Source organism: Mercenaria mercenaria, chromosome 18, assembly GCF_021730395.1.
Source record: "Mercenaria mercenaria strain notata chromosome 18, MADL_Memer_1, whole genome shotgun sequence".
Classification (NCBI taxonomy): Eukaryota; Metazoa; Mollusca; class Bivalvia; order Venerida; family Veneridae; genus Mercenaria; species Mercenaria mercenaria.
Genome location: NC_069378.1, coordinates 22,088,132 through 22,103,348, shown reverse-complemented (window position 1 = coordinate 22,103,348; position 15,217 = coordinate 22,088,132). Strand labels below are relative to the sequence as shown.

At 33.7% G+C, this 15,217-nt stretch overlaps 1 long non-coding RNA gene across 1 annotated transcript; it reads right to left on the bottom strand.

The window, feature by feature from the left end:
- Window positions 1-368: 368 nt before the first annotated feature.
- On the bottom strand, window positions 369-12,971 carry LOC128550833 (uncharacterized). Its single transcript, XR_008368495.1, has 8 exons — window positions 12,851-12,971; window positions 12,509-12,599; window positions 10,092-10,156; window positions 9,686-9,820; window positions 8,792-8,920; window positions 8,189-8,349; window positions 6,257-6,392; window positions 369-5,279 (listed from the first exon to the last, which is right to left on the bottom strand). It is a non-coding gene; the product is annotated as an uncharacterized LOC128550833 (long non-coding RNA).
- Window positions 12,972-15,217: the final 2,246 nt, after the last annotated feature.

Below are 15,217 nucleotides of genomic sequence, written 5' to 3'. Positions count from 1 at the left end.
TTCCCCTTCAAATGATAAATGGTATTGCCCGAAATGATAGATGAACCAGTCCATTTTAAAAAATTAGCAAGGTAAAGGTTAAATATAAATATCCACAAAAACATTCTCATTCATTTCTTGCTGTCATAAACCGTTTTTTGCACAGTGAGCTGCGAAACTCGTACTATTTCATCAAAAGCGTGTAGTCTAATAAGATTGCGTTCACCGGACGATCATGAAAAATCACCTGTAAAACTCATGTACTGCAGACGAACAAAAGAAAACTTCATTACATATTTGTAGATATACAATCAAACTTAAATACAAAACATAATGACTGAAAACTTTATTCCAGATCAACAAACTTGACCACATCTTATTTAGCCAATTTTGTTTCCGTCTAACCAGTAATAACATTAAATATTCAAAAAAATTAAAACTTTTTCCGTGTAGTGATTTGTCAGAAACCCAAAGCTAAACTAACTAACAATCAGTTCTTGATACGCACGATAACTTCGTGAGAAACATATATAGCGATATAGCTACCCCTAGCGGAGACTTTAATTGCTTTAAGGAAAAATAATTTCTTTCTAATTCGTCTGCTCAAACGAAAGAAATTATATATATTATTTATTTATAATAGTAAAAACACCGTCGTTGTAACTTATCTTGTAGTTTTCGGCATTCCCTGTTTGATATTTGTCTTTGTTTTTTTTCGTCACAAATAATCAAAAAGGACCAAGACTGAATCAGTTTGTCTGTAAACAATGACTGGCTGTGAAAAAGGATTAATTTCAAAACAATAGCTGATATTTTGCAAAAAAAACGTTTTTTTCTGGTTTATATTAAGGTGATGTCACATTTTGAATTTCCGGTGAATAACAAAAAAAAAACAAAAAAAAAACAAATAAAAACAAAAAATATTCAGTTCTTTTCATAAACCTTTATATTATGATTCAACCAAATAGTTTCCTTTGTCTACCAGAAAGGAACAATTCTTATATCTTGATATTGAGAATTGGTACCTTTATAACAGACAATTAACTAAAACAACAGACATTCATATGTGACTTCGGTGAGCTCAACAAAGCAATTTCAAGCACAAATATTAATGTGGAATTTAAAGTAAGTTAAACACTACAATATCCGAACAAGATACTTTCAAAAACAATGCATTTGTAGAATAGAGAGATAAAAATAATTTTGACAGCTCGTGAAAATTAATGACAACTTTTGACAGGTATATGATGACTCATGACCTAATTAATTTTTTTCAGTTATTATTAACTTCGAGTTTGATTTTCATAAAATGGGTATTCTATATTGTAGCTTACAACTCATACATTAAAACTATATAAGAATATATATACTGTCATTTTGTCTATCCATGTCTCGTACGAATTCCTATTGTTTCAGTCATTTGTCAGTAATTAGAGCAACTCACAGTGTTGCAATCATACAAAACACATCCCTTATTTTCACATAGATATTGAGGATTTATCTAATGAGCACATGTATTGGAAACACAATTTCAATACCGACTGTGTATTGTAATAATGCTAAACTATCTCAGCCGTGACGTGTCCTTAAGAATTCCTCAGATGTCACTTTCTTTCCAATATTTTACACATTGATTAGCAGCCAAAATCAACGCTTTTAGCGCTTTGATTCCGTATATAAGCGGCAGTAGCTTTAGATTTTACTACTGAGGTTGATGACCGGATTTTGCTTTAAAATATAAAAGAACAACAAATAACATTATAAATCATATAAAACAAAAAAGGAAAACTGCACAGATCGCTCGGAAGAACAAAAGTGAAAATGTCACAGGCTCCGCTTGATTGGCAGTATTGGAAACGCATTCTACTGTCCCCGTCTTCTAGCCTTGGGTTGAGCAGAACTCAACATTTGCACATGTTAAAACAACCAAAATACAAGACATCCGTATATGTATTCAACGGCAATATGTACTTAAACATTAGTATGTGCGTTTATTTTCTATCAGAAATGACAAATCTTATCAGGATTAAATTAACTTACATGATTTATTTTGTAGTTTTTTCAGATAAAAAAAAAACAAGAAAAAAAAACAATACAAATATAGGCTTACACTACTGATTTTGGGAGTCGAACTAAGATTAATGTAGTTTAAGTCCAAAACGTCCAATAATATAAATTTACATAATATTGTTTTTGTTCGCAATTGTTTTGACAAGTATTTTTGATTTTTATTTCATGTTGATTTATTGCATTTCGGGTGAGGCGATTTTTTTTATCTGCATGATGATTGATAAAATACATTGTATCTGACATCATTCGTCGTTCACCTCTGGCTCACGTGGAAAAGTTGGCAGTTACTTGCAGAGACCAGGTTAGTACTCGTTCAGAATCATGAAAACTGGTTAGGTTAACTGCCTGCCCGCCGTCACATAACTGAAATGCTACTGAAAAACAGCGATAAGCTCAAAGCAAAAGCTTCCTATTGTTTTCTTTAGCGTACCAGAAGACATAATTATATAGATTATTAGGCACTGTGTACAGAAGAATGTGTTCCTTGAAGTATCTCAAGAAAAAAAAAGAGTTTTATTTAGTACCACAACTTCACATAATTATACATTCATAGACTAGCTCCTAGACTATGATATAAATCTTTTTACATTTTTATAATATAATGTAGTGAACTGAGCTAGTCTATATCATATGTCCAATATCATATGATAATTTTAACAACAGTCGTCTTAGAAAATTTCTAGAATAGACTGACTTTTGTCTCTATGAACATAAAAAAAGAAAAAATCATAGTGGCTAGTCTAATACATTCACAATCAAAACGTTTAAATATGTATATCTTTACATTTTATCGTGAGCTTACGTTTCATATTTCAACATTTATCTAAATCTTAGACATTGATATCCGTTTTGCCAATATCAAATTATACACACCATCGAGATAACATCTATACAGGTTATAAGGTGGGGAGCAGTCAATTTTTTTTGTTCAACAGTGTTAAATTCATAAGGTATGTAGTGTAATAGGCGCGTGCCTTTATCAATCTGGCACGTGTCTATAGTAAATGTTGACAAATAACGGCACACCTAAACATATCATCACAATTTTAACCGCAGAAGATAGTTATTTTGGTATAAAATTACTATTTACCTCCCGATTATTTGATATATTTTATCTTGGTGCATTTAAAGGGCGGTGCTATGGCACGTAGCTCAAACATGAGTGTTCCATTATTAAGGGAAACAACAAAAGACAACACATTTTTAATCCCCCGCCACAAGTGGTGGGGGTTGTAGGAATGGTCTCCGTCCGTCCTTCCGTCCGTCCGTCCGTCCGTCTTTCCGTCCGTTCGTAACACTTTCGTGTCCGCTCGATATCTCCTAAATCCCTTGAAGGATTTTCATGAAACTTAGGTCAAATGATCACCTCATCAAGACAATGTGCAGAACCCATGAGTCAGCTTTGTCGGCTCAAGGTCAAGATCACAACTCAAGGTCAAATATTTGAGCCTTCCATTTTGTGTCCGCTCTATATCTCCAAAACCCCTTGAAGGAATTTTATAAAACTTGGGTCAAATGATCACCTCATCATGACGATGTGCAGAACCCATGAGTCAGCCATGCCGGCTTAAGGTCAAGGTCATAACTTAGGGTCAAATTTTTTAGCCTTCCATTTTGTGTCCACTCTGTATCTCCTAAACCCCTTGAAGGATTTTCATCAAACTTGTGTCAAATGATCACCTCATCAAGAACTCATGAGTCAGCCATGTCAACTCAAGGTCAAGGTCACAACTCAAGGTCAAAGGTTTGAGCTCTGTATCTCCTAAACCCCTTGGACGATTTTCATGAAACTTGGGTCAAATGATCACCTCAACAAGACGTTGTGCAGAATTCATGAGTCAGCCATGTCAGTTCAAGGTCAAGGTCACAGCTAAAGGTCAAATGTTTACCCTTTCACTATCCATAGCAGTTGTGGGGGATCTAGCTGTATTTCAGACTGCCTTGTTACATTTCATTTACAATGTTAGTACGTACATGACATACAAGTAAGATGTATTAAAAACAACACAAACATACAGGCATATAAATACAAAACAGGTATATGACACCTGGTGTACACCAGACTGTTTAAGGTATCCGATCCACAAATAAGCAAGTTCTATATAACAGTGCTACTGAAATAGTTCATATATTGACGCTTAGTAAGGTCAAATAATTTATGTATTATTTGAAAAAGTATTACCTACTGAAAAAGAAATTATATATTACATGACAAAATATGTAAAAGAATATTTTTTTACTTTATATCCTTCAATTATACTCCAACAGAAATCCAGTTATTGCAGTGTAAAATATATCATTTCGCAGTGAATATGGGGTCACCAGGCATAGAAAGTTTACCTATTTGTGGATCAGATACCTTAAAAAGCGCAAATGTCTTTGGCATGTACCAAAGAATTAATCTTTTTGGGCCAATAAAGTCACAATACAAAGTACAGCTTCTATTGTAAACCTGGTGTTATAATCAGGATTTCTCACAACTAAACCAGTGTTATGGCCATTCGCTTAGTAAAATATGCATACAAAGGGCCTCAGATTTGGCGTCGCATGCATCACAAGAAGTATTTGACCTAAAACTATGACATTACAGAACTATTATTTAGCATGTGAAGTTGATCATCTTGGGCTTTGTTAGAAATTTCATTCAGACATACCAGAATTATGACCCTTCACTTAGTATTAACGTTTGCATAAAATTGTATTTAAGTTTGTGTCGCATGTATCTCAAAACGTATTTAACCTAGGATCATGAAACATTACAGAAATATCATTCACCATGTGAAGTTGTGCACTATCACATGACAGGGGAGGGAAACGATCGTTTACATTATCTCTTAGTCAGGGAAGGGAAACGTTCAAGGAAACAATCATTTTCTGCATAACTTTAAGTTAAGGAAGCATCATTTAATGCATCTGTCTACTGCAAGTCCGCGAGCAGGTTTCCTATCTCATTTTCGTTTACGATAAACCATTACTCGCATTGGAAAACAAAGGACAACAAGCAAATGGCTATTACATCAAAAGGCATTGGCACCATTAAAGATTATTGTATGTTGTGCATCGAAATAATTATTAAATCCACATAGACAATTCATGAAAGGCTTCAAAGCAGAGTGTATCTGTCTACCATTTGTCTGACTTGTTTACACGTTGTTGATATTGCAGTAGGTATTCCGGTCATACATCTTCAACAGCTCAGTGACGCAGTCGTAGCAGAACTGGAAATGTTCCTGTAATTTAGCATAAAAATATACAGGTAGTACTGATAGTACTGAAAAAAAAAACCACAGCAGAAAACAAGTTCCAAGGACGCGACCCCTAAAAGTAATATTCTCTGGCAGTGTACAGGCGGGACAAACAGTACACAGTGGTGCACTGCCTTGGAACAGTGAGTGGCATAAAAGTTACGAGATTATATACATGCATTTAATGAACATACAGTTCCGCCCCTGATCAATCATATCTTGTAGCATGAAAGTGTAGATAAAATGATTTCAAGCAGGTAAATCCGTTTCACATATTGGTAACAAAATGAAAGACAAAGATCCAGTAGAAACAGGACCAAAAACAAAACACTACTGTTTTATAGGCATACATATGTAAAAGAAAGTTATTTAGACGTCAATGCCAAAACAGCACCAGTCCTTTAGATTTAAATGGGTTATCTGTACATAACTTTCACTCGTTATCCCAACTGTAGCAGGATTTAAGTAATTTAAGTAACTTAGATTAACGATGATATAGTTATAATAATAATAATAATAATAAAAATGATAATAATATATTAAAAAAATAAAATTTAAGTAATCTTCGACCGGGAAACGATATATTTGTTTGTTTGTTTTTTGTTTGTTTTGGGTTTAACGCCGTTTTTCAACAGTATTTCAGCCACGTAACGGCGGGCAGTTAACCTAACCAGTGTTCCTAGATTTTGTACCAGTACAAACCTGTTCTCCGCCAGTAACTGCCAACTTTCCCACATGAAACAGAGGTAGAGGACTAATGATTTCAGACACAATGTCGTTTATCAAATAGTCACGGAGAACATACGCCCCATCCGAGGATCGAACTCACGACCCCGCGATCCTTAGACCACATAATACCAAATCGTCATTTCGTCCGTTCGAATTTGTGTCGGACATATCTTAAAAGTGTATTTGACATAAAGTCATCAAACCTCACAGGATTGACTGCAAACATTACTTACGATGTTTTGAAATGAGGACGGCTGTCTCGAGCAAACTTGACATATTGTATTAAGGACGCTTAGTTCTTCCATGGTAGCAAACTTCTCGATAAGTATGGAAACTACACAGAAAAGGCTACATCTTCTTGTTCCATCCCTATAGATGAAATGCGTTAAGTGAAAAGTGCACTTGAAGCATCAATATCATTTACACATCAAAGGCACAAATACCCAGCTTCAAATATATCGGCTGGTATTCCCACTGGCACCAGACCCGAAAGAAAATGCCACTGTACATATTAAATATAATCTGAAAAGTAGATCCCTCGGAAGCACCGAGAACAAGGCAAACAGTGAAAATTTGCAGACTCGGTTTGATTGAGTCTATTCATGAGCAGTAATGGAAAATGCAACACTGCCCACGCCCCTAGCACCGGCTTAAGCAGTACTCAGTCTTCAAATCTAAATAAGTTGAAATCAATGATCCGAATGACCAGAAAATATAACAGCACTGAGATGAAGTCGGGTCGACATTTTACGGCTGCCACACAGCACTTAACACCCGCTGTTGTGAAGTAAATATATTGTGTATAATCTGAAAAGTAGATCCCTCGGAAACACCGAGAACAAGGCAAACAGTGAAAATTGCAGACTTAGTTTGATTGAGTCTGTTAAAATCTACCACTGGGTATACTATAAGAACCATGGTACACAACGGGAAAATATGCTTGCCAATTTCAATCGCACATTTCTCACCTAATACGGAAAGTCAATAGGGAAGGTTATCCAAGACATCCGCCGAGAGTTTCTGCGATGCAAAAATGACTGGACGATGAGAGATAAATATGCATATAGGATATATTTGCCGAACTGCGCGTTTTATTTTAAGCACTCGTATGAAATGATTGTACATATTTTTTCTGTTGTGTACCATGGTTCTCAAAAAAAACAAAGGCAAATATCAAACAGGGAATGCCACGTACCAAACACGCAGCCTCCACAAAACGAAACCCACAGCACGCAGACGCGTACACCACAAGCACATACACACACATACACATACACGCGTACACACACAAAAGCATACACAGTAGGTAAGGTATAACTTGCACAACGACAATTTCGTTCTGGTTTGGTGCCAGTGAGTGTTAGACGAGTTCAGCTTACGACATACTTGATGCTTTCCTACATTTGTTAGCGTTAAGTACAATACAGATACACATGCACATTATGGCATGATACGTCAATCAATAGAAACTCGGAAAAATTATAAAGAAATATGAAAAGCAACACTTCAAAAGGCCATTTACCAATATGTATAAATTATTAACCTGGAAAATTAAAATGCTTCATTACCGAAGCTGCAAATTAGTTGTTAAAACAAGATTGAAAGATCAGTTTTTACTAAAGATACTTGGAATATGTGAATAAAAAGACTTGTTTTGAACAGTATTTGAATTGATTACACTTTTGTTAAGCTATTACTTTATGTGCATTGAAGTGTATGAAACACACTTTGCAAGCTTCCGAAGGTCGTTTTATGTCACTAGATAGAGGTTCACGCGTTTGTCATCTTTACAAGTCTAATCTTTTAGGAGACAAGTAGCATTATCTTTTTCAGAGAAATAATTCCGATTCTCATGAAAAATACTTGCCTCATTACTTCTACACACACTCTAATTTGTGTATCTATACATCTGACACTTTTAGTCAGATGATATTGTCTGTGTTTGGCTGATATATACTTTTCCATTACTTGATGCATTATAACGTGTTTTGTCTGACATATCATATAGCTTTCTTCATTAATTCGTTGTGCATATCACTTTGTTTGCATTCCTTATTAATATGTTCGTGTTATGATTATATGACATTAGTGGGTCCAGGGTGAAAAACATCTTGAAATCTTGAAGTGGATAAGACAATTGGACAAGTGTAACAAAGTGTACTTACAAACAATGCACTATGACGGGTTGTTTGGAGTTATGGCGTTTTATACTGTTTTCAATTTCTAAAATAAGATTCAAGAAAGGTTTGACACTAGAGTGGACACTTTCAGCGTTGCTCCAACCTTTGAACTGGTAGTGCCGGATATACAATTCCTCCTCTGTCGGCTATAATGTAGAACAAAATGCCGAATAAGAAAATATCTAGCGTTCACGTGTATTTTGATAAATCGATAGGCATATATAATATACTCATCTAAAGTTTGAAGAAAAAGCTTTATGGTAGAGAATTTTAATATCATATCAAAATAATTCCGTTTGAATCGGTGTAAGGTGGCGTGAAGGGTGCTGCACTTTCCATTACCCAGGATCGAACCGTCAAATCGAGTCTGCATTTATTTTGCTAAGTTGCATTCTATGATTGCTTTCTATAGTTCGAAAGGATCGTCTTACAAATTTTACCTACTCCAGCAATATCGTGTTTATTTCTAATAGAATGCAGAAACAATTTTACAACCATCAAAACGAAATGTATCGAAAATATCTAATGGAAACATGTGCATAATTTGAACGACTGAATAATTTTTAAAAAGAAATCATCACAACGAACCGATCCAGTTTGCGAGATTTTCAACTTCCGGATGACAAAATTTGCTCTCTAGTCACTCTTCAAACATGACACTTGAAAATGACCAAATATAGAAACTTTGTTGGTTGGTGGAAGAAACTGCCCTACCGTCTGAAGAACACATATGAGGTAAATGTATTGAAACATCGGATATCAATTTAACTTATAAATTGTATCCACTTTAAAGTAGTGCTTGCATAATGTTACAAATTAACTTTGTTTGGAATGATATACAAAATGTATCCTCACAAATTGCTTTGCATGGACTGATGTAATGCCGATCGAATTCATTAATATAAAATATATATGTTTTCAATATCTACTAGACAAAGTTTCAATATCTACCCTCATTCTCCAATGACTTGATACTGATTATTTTGTAATTTAAAGTTTATGTTGTAGTCAACATTAATTGACCAAAGTTTTATTTATTTGATACAATGTAACGAAAATAAAAGTCTCAATGTTTTTAAAGCGTCTAGTTTTTCGGAATCTTTTTCTTCGGGATTGATTTTAACCAGTACATTTATAATAAAATAGGTTGCAAAACGGTCATAAATATTTTTTGTGAAAAAAACCCGTTAAGTTAGTGCCTTTCTATCAGTGAAAAAAATCGTATAATTTTCACAGCGAAGTGATACTGAATGCTCACGTAGAACACTTTCAATTATATCTTCATCTTCATTTTAATGGTTAGCCCAGTAGTTTGAGAGAGAGAAAAAAACCCACACCAAATCATAGAAAGAAAGGGATGTTTTACATGACAACTGAACAGCATATGAAACATGTACATGTATACCACTCTACAAAATAAGTGTATAAATTGACTTCCTGAAAAGAGCTGCATAATATTTCACGTTCTAGGATAAGTCGTACCTTATCTTTGATATTTTCCTCATCGAGACAAACAACACAAGGGCACCTTTCCTGATATAACATTGATACGAAGTCTTCTATAGAATTCGGTAAAGGGGTATGAGCTGCGATGAATCTATTAGTTTTCATATATCCCTGAAATGGAAAGTGGTTTTATATTTTAGATTTAAATTGTAAAAGTTGTGTCCATTTTAAACTTATAGCCATTATCGTGTAATGTGTAATATGTGTCTACATGTGTTAAACCTCATTACTAACTCTTATTTCGGAAAGACTTATTAGCTTTTTGAAAATTCAAAGGTGGTCAGTGCATATGTTTCACCTGAAAAAGATTATCTGCCTGCTAGAATTCCTTAAACCGTGGAAGAAAGACATTATCATTACATCTGTATATAAGCATACTTACATTAATATATACAGCATTTATGTTATCGTGTTTTGTCAAAGTCAACCGAACTCGATGAACTTCATCTGAAAGACATAAAGTTTTCGGTACATATATTGGCATATTTCTGTCAACTACATAGCTACATATTTATCTCGAAGGTTTTTAAAATGTCAATTATTCAGTGATTATCTGGCAAGTAGAAAAGTTTCGTTTTATCCATGTTTACAAGCATCTTTAGTTACCAGGACAAAACTGCCTCTTAGTGATCACTACTACTATCCACATAGTACGTTAGCTAGATCGTTTGATTCCTGTCATTTAGTCGGTAACGTTATGATATACAAGAATTTTGTAATCTAAATCAGCATCAATCAAAATGTGACTAAACTACACATTTTGAGACCACATGAATTATTTCACCAGAAGATTTACAAGTGAAATATAGTTATTTTACGAAAACATACGTAATATGAGGCTACGCTACAGTGTCAGTACACATAAAATCAAACCGGTTTGAATAAAACAGCCTGGAAATTCAGTCCCCACCCAAATGAAATTAACAATACATCCGTCCGAATAACTGTCTTTGTTCCTCTTGGTATTAACATGATTATAGATAATAAACAATGCAAAATATACACTTTCTTTAACTAATTATCTTGATTTCTTCCAGTTAGACATTTATTTGCTGATAACAAGAATCTTTTTGTCTAAATCAGCACCAAGATGTGATTAAGCTATTATACATTTTGAGTTCTCGCGAATTATTTGAAGCGGAGATTAAGAAGTCAAAAATATCTATTTTACAAAAAATACATAGCATTATGCTATGCAACACAGTGTCAATACAGATGAAACGAAACAGGTGTAAATTGAACCGCCTGGAAATTTAGTGACTTTCTCAGTCCTTCTTGTGTAACCATGATAAAAGATAAGAAACAAATAATGCTCAACATAATCTATTTTTAGTCAACTGGCTATTAGGAAAACTTACAAAATATCCAATCATTTATGTACATATGTCGCGGCAGGAGTGGACACTAACAGGCAATTCTGTCCTGATAAGATAATAATCTGGGTAATTCGTAACTTTTATATATGCCGGAAAGTAACCGAATATGTAACATTTTAGAGAAAACTGTCAGCATAAATTAGTGAATATGTGGTTGGCAGAAATATGCCACCTTAGCTATCATAATATCTACTTATTAATGTGAATCCATGGCGGAAGTAGTGGACACTAACAGGCAGTTATGCCATATATCATCTGGATAAAATGAAATTTTATACTTGCCAGATAATATGTGACATTAATAGAGAAAACTGTCTACATAAATGAATAAGTAAATATTTGGTCGGCAGAAATCTTTTTTTTGTATTAAGATTCAGTGGAGAAAGTTTTTCAAAATTTTATTGTATTTTCTTCGGGCATCCTGAACAACAATATACTAACAGACAAGCCATGATACAAAAAAGATCAACACCAACACGATAGTAACAATAATTTGCCCTTTTCCAGATAAACAAGTAAATGGAAGTTATGTAACGTCGAAACGACTTTACGTTGAATTGCGGATTTCATACATGTTATAAATGCATAATATTGCATGATCAACAAAAATACCGTAACGAATATAAAATACAAAATACATTAACTTCAGGTCTAGGACGAACGCACTTCCTATAGAAAACATATAAAAATAGATAATAGGAAATAACGACATTACTGATTTGTTGCAATGTTTTAACTTCTGTATACAAAAAGTCTATCACGTAAGCGATTAAGGTACTTATTATTTTTTCTACTGTCATCAATTAAAAGCGTGAGTTATTTCATAATCTTGGTCAATATAATGTGAAGAACATGACTGATCCATAAAGAATTTATAACTATTCATCAGTTTTGAGACGCTTTTGGTAATTTAGCCGTTTACTGAATAATACATTTGTTACTATCAATAAGGTAAATGACTTCTTTAAAAGCTTAGTTTCCGTCAAAATGTACAAATGTATATCAAAAGTTTGTCCTGAAAGTACTACTTTCAATGATAGAATTATAATGGGTACACCGAAATGTAACTGATGGTGAATTAGAAGTAGGAAGTTAGAAGTACACTGTATGCACTCTACGCTTGATCAAGGACACGTGAATGAGAAACTCTTCCTTGTTAAAACCTCATTTGATATTTTTAATTGCATTTTAAACGTAAAAGAGATGTATCATTCTTCCTCAAAGTGTTGAATTAGCTTATTTTAAATTCATTAAAGGGATATACTTCCTTTATCATTTTATATGGATGCAAGGCAGAAAGAATATCTTCAAAGTATTATTTTTCAAATTTTAATCAATAGCAAAAATTATTCTGTAATAGCATTGTCGAAAGTTATCATTTATTTGAAGACATTAGACTTTCGAATAAAATAAATTGTTATACCAGGGATATCGTCTGCTTTCCTGTCTTCTTTTCTGCTTTTGTTTCTTTCATCAATTCTGTTCTTCAGCAACATTTGTACATTGGAAAATGCCTCGAAAGAAAAAATAAATTTCTCAACTTCTCATATTTAAACTGCGGTCAATGAAGTAACAATAATGTCACGTTGCTTAGTAGAAACAGTATTTGCTTTGTATATTTGACTGGCCAGTTAGTCCTTGTATATTTCATGTTTTGTGCGACCCACATATTATGTTGACGTACTGTTTGTGGTATTTTAAAATGGGAATACCATACGTTAACAATTTGTAATTAAATACTTGTGGTAATAATGATAAGATATACCTGAAATTGAGTTGATATTCTTTCATCTGTGAAGAAATGAGGGATAGCAGTGACAGGATGTGAGTCAGGGTCACATGTCAGTGCATACAGAACACAGTGATGCAGACATATATACTATTCCTATAAACATATTTCAAGAGTAAATTGACATGTTTATAGTAGACTATTTGATAAACTTTCTTCCAAGAATAATTTAAAGTAGAACGCAGTAGTTGGTAATTATACATGTAAAGCTATTCGCCCAAATATAATGTTCTTGCAAATGTATTTCAAAGAAAATTTAATATTTCAATGAAATATATTTGGGACAACCTTTCGTGAGACAAGTAAACCGTACAAGAAATAGATCTGTCAGGTATTTGACGGTTTTAGGTGAAGTTGAAGAGTATTATTTCTAACAATCATCAAAAGTACAATTTGGGTTACTATATCGACTTTAATAGCATCAATAGTACATACCAAATTCTGTACCATATGTACCTTTGCCCTCGGAGAGCAATGACACAGCCGTATGTATCAACTGAGTTCTCTTCCTTTCCTTCCCTTATTAGAATATCTAACGCAATGTAGGTCCCCGTCCGACCAATTCCAGCACTAATCAATGTAAATGAAAACAGAATAAACGTAAATCAAACAGCGTATTAACAGAACGAGTATATAAAAAGTTCGTCTAACTATGCAACATTGTCCAAAGAAACGCATTTTACATTGTACGATGGATATTTTTCGTGTTATTTTCATTTTATTTTACAATTTGTTAATTGATATTTTATTCGCGTTTTACGATTTAAGCTTTAAATTTGATTGTGTTATGTAGATTATGCTTTTTACTTTTCACAAATGAGTCGAATTCAACGGTCAGTCTGTTTTTAAAGTTTTACGAAAATAAAACGATTAATATTAGATCCGTTACCCGGCAACTTAAAATTCTGCCGAATGACAATTAGTTCAGACTATAAAGATATACCAAGTATATATTATAAAACGTAGTAAAAGTAAATTACTCAAGCTAAAAATATTTACCTGCTATGAACCACTGTTGGACCAGCATTTTCTGAAGAAGTCCGTTCAACAATGTCTCTACACTCAATCAAGGAAGACATATTGTGTGGGACCGTTTTATCAGGCCATGCATTATAATGATACTGTGTCACTTTTCATATCTCTGAATTCTGAATGATATACATGTATGTACCTTAAGTTTCACAGATTATTTATAACTAAATTGTGATTTTGTCTAACCTGTCAACAATATGCTAATATTACGGTGCGTCAGACACCAGGAGACTTTGTCTTCTATCGAAAGAAATATTTCTTAGAATGCATATTGCCGATTTAATGAGAAGTATACACGATAACGGGATATTACAAACTTACGTGTCTACAAACATGTTGTTTTCAAGCAGTACAAAGAAGGATAATCTTTCATATGTCTATTAATGTGCAAAACTTACTAAGAATACTTAGATATCATTCAAATATAACAAACACGTATTTCAGGTACATCTGATAATATGTTACCCGTTTAACGGTGAAATCCCTAACCACGAATTCAGCAAATTTCTTCTCAGCAATACATGTGACTTTGTATCCACCATATATATTGTTAGTTCCTTCCTCAGGTCAGTATTGTTCACATTTCATTTTCTATAGGTGAATTGCTTAATTTTTAATGAAATCTATTTACCTACTGAGCTATCGACATCTTTAAATTTCTACAAATATTGAAACTGAACATGTCCTTAATATTTCACTATTCCTCTCATCTTTTTAATTAATTTGTCAGTGCCTTGTGTAGCAATTGTAATCTGGCTTTGGAGGATTATTACCTCATCTGAGTCGCGCCATGACAAAACCAACATAGTAGCTTTGCGACCAGCATGGATCCAGACCAGCCTGCGCATCCGCGCAGTCTGGTCAGGATCCATGCTGTTCGCTTTCAAAGTCTATTGCAATTAGAGAAACTGTTAGCGAACAGCATGGATCCTGACCAGACTGCGTAGATGAATGCCCATTCTGGTCTGGACCCATGCTGGTCGCAAACGCATTATGTTGGTTTTCTCATGGTGCGGCTCAAATGCCGATACACATTTTTCTAATCTGAAATTCAAGAAATATACCACAAACTCTAACTCTTCCAAGTTTGTCAACATGATGATTTTATCTGTCTTTTCTTGCCAGATCATTTCCCAAAATGTCACTAAATTTTTTGTTGGTCCTAAACAAAAAAAAACAACAGAAAAAAAAAACCAAGAAACTTTTTCAGTAATTTAACTTACTAGATTAGCTTCTTTTAAATGTCATATCTGTAAATTCGTGGGTCTGTTCTCACAAATGGACTTAAATTCAGTAATAATTAGTTGTATT